Source organism: Mytilus edulis, chromosome 4 (assembly GCF_963676685.1).
Source record: "Mytilus edulis chromosome 4, xbMytEdul2.2, whole genome shotgun sequence".
NCBI lineage: Eukaryota > Metazoa > Mollusca > Bivalvia > Mytilida > Mytilidae > Mytilus > Mytilus edulis.
The window spans coordinates 8469350-8471737 of NC_092347.1; the positions used below are offsets into that span (position 1 = coordinate 8469350).

Below are 2388 nucleotides of genomic sequence, written 5' to 3' on the forward strand. Positions count from 1 at the left end.
ATCACCATAAATCAGAATAAGAATCATCCTTTTTCGAAACTATTTCACAAATACGTAACACTTATTGTTAGATAGGCACTACATTATGCATTAAAGCCGTAGAGCTCTATCTATGTACAGTTTATATCAAAATAAGAAGATGTGGTTAGATTACCACTGAGACAACTATCCTCCAAAAACAACAGCTTGATTTATATCCTTTCTTCCCTTACCCAAAATACTACATGCATCAACGAACGACAACTACCAAATTATAGAGTACTGATTTGGCACGGGCACATACTGAATGTATTAAGCTTCAACATATTTTGCGACTTCGAAAACACGTGTCTATTGAATCTTTCAATTTGTAGCACCACAAAGGAGATTGACATGTGAGGCCGGCAGTGCAAATATCTTTGGTGTACAACTTGGAACGACTGCCTGTCTGACTCATTGTCTGTTTCTTGGACATTTAGGTGCATATTGTGATAGCCGCAATGTGTGTCACTGTCGCCACTAACAAGGTGAGGGTATAGTCCGTTAATCATTTCACAGATTTACTTTAGAAATATTTGCGTAATCTTGACCTTTGTTTTCTTTATTTATTGAATATTTTTAGTAACTCTTCCTTACAGAGTGATCTAATGGAGCAGGATACTATATAAATATTGTTATAGCATTGATTCTTTCACAAGTTCCACTTCTTATTTTGCCTGGTCCGTCGGCCCCTTGTTTATCAAAATCTTTGATCCTTATATGCCTAATTTCGTAAAGATTATTTTCACTGATTGAATTTTATCAATACAAATGTACTGTATTTATTCAAGTAGTTTATATATTGTTGTGTGTTTGTTTTTCGACATTGGCTAGAGGTATAGGGGGATAGTTGAGATATCAAAAAAATGTTTACCCTAACGCATTTTTGCGCCTGTCCCAAGTCAGAAGCCTCTGGGTTTTGTTAGTCGTGTATGATTTTAAGTTTCGTTTCTTGTGTATATTTCGGAGTTTAGTATGGCGTCCATATCACTGAACTAGTACCCATTATTGTTGAGGGGCCAAAAATACGCCTAAGGGGTGGGAGTTTCGAGCTGTATTGAAAAACCATTCGTGACCTTCGGCTGTTGTTTGCTCTATGGTCAGGTAGTTGTCTCTTTGACACATTTTGCATTTCCATTCTTAATTTCATTGTCCCATTTTCTTATTGTCCAACACTGTTCTTTTTTTTTTCATAATAGAAAAAGATGGCAGCATATATATATATACAACTTTTGTTGCAATATCGTATGAATAAGACCAAGAGATATGATGAACTTTTTGCAAATATATAGATAATCAACAAGATTTAGGGCAATAAGAGTTCATAACTGTATTTTAAAATATATGTAGTTATTTCTTTTTTATTGATAAGAAAATCATACTTAATACCCATGGATCTAAATACAGTAAAAACATAAAGGCACAAATGGACATGAAACAGATGCACTTTTGGTGTAAAAATTACTCGATTCTTTTATCGAAATTCACTGTTCAATTCAAAGATAGATGAGAGAGGTTTTGAAGCGTATTAAGAATCATAATTTGGATATACCAAATCCAAGCTTAAAGTAATACTAACGAAATCTATGTCTATGACACGCCTTTCTGCTAGCATCTGTTTACTTTTTGTTTTAAATTCTGATAAATGACGAGTTAAAGTACGTAGTATATCATTTAGATCATGAAATATCTATTGTCATCATGTAAAAACAATGACCATTTATCTGTAATTTTATTTATTTTTTAGATAATTGTCGAAATCGTGGAACGAACCAAGTCCAAATGATGAATAAAAGTGTGAAACAGATAATTGTTACTTCTTCAGTCTTCTACTAACCCATCCTTTTACATGATATAAATTCCGAATTAACACATCACAAAATCAAACGAATAATATTGTGTGGAATTTAATTGATTAAACAGCCGGAACAAAAGGTACTTAAAAAGAGGGACGAAAGATACCAGAGGGACAGTCAAACTGATAGATCCAAAATAAATTGACAACGCAATGGCTAAAAATGAAAAAGAAACAGATAAATTATAGTACACATGACACAACATAAACACTAAAGACGCAACACGAACCAAAAACAAAAAGTGGGAGTGATCTCAGGTACTCCGGAAGGGTAAACATATCCTGCTCCACATGTGGCACCAGTCGTGTTGCTCATGTTTTAACAAACTCGGTAAATAGTCTAATTTGGTAGGTCACATTCATGAAAAGGGAAGGGGATTGTAGTTACGACGTAAGGAACATATCCGATATCATGTGTACTAAAAGGAAGAGCATGCCTCGTAATGTGTAAGTCCAAAAAGAAGACTAATACAAAAGATAAAACATTAGTAATACTAAATATTTTATTACAACTG

At 33.7% G+C, this 2388-nt stretch overlaps 1 long non-coding RNA gene across 1 annotated transcript; it reads left to right on the forward strand.

The window, feature by feature from the left end:
* The first annotated feature begins 357 nt into the window (after positions 1–357).
* On the forward strand, positions 358–1917 carry LOC139518871 (uncharacterized). Its single transcript, XR_011663474.1, has 2 exons — positions 358–506; positions 1766–1917. It is a non-coding gene; the product is annotated as an uncharacterized lncRNA (long non-coding RNA).
* Positions 1918–2388: the final 471 nt, after the last annotated feature.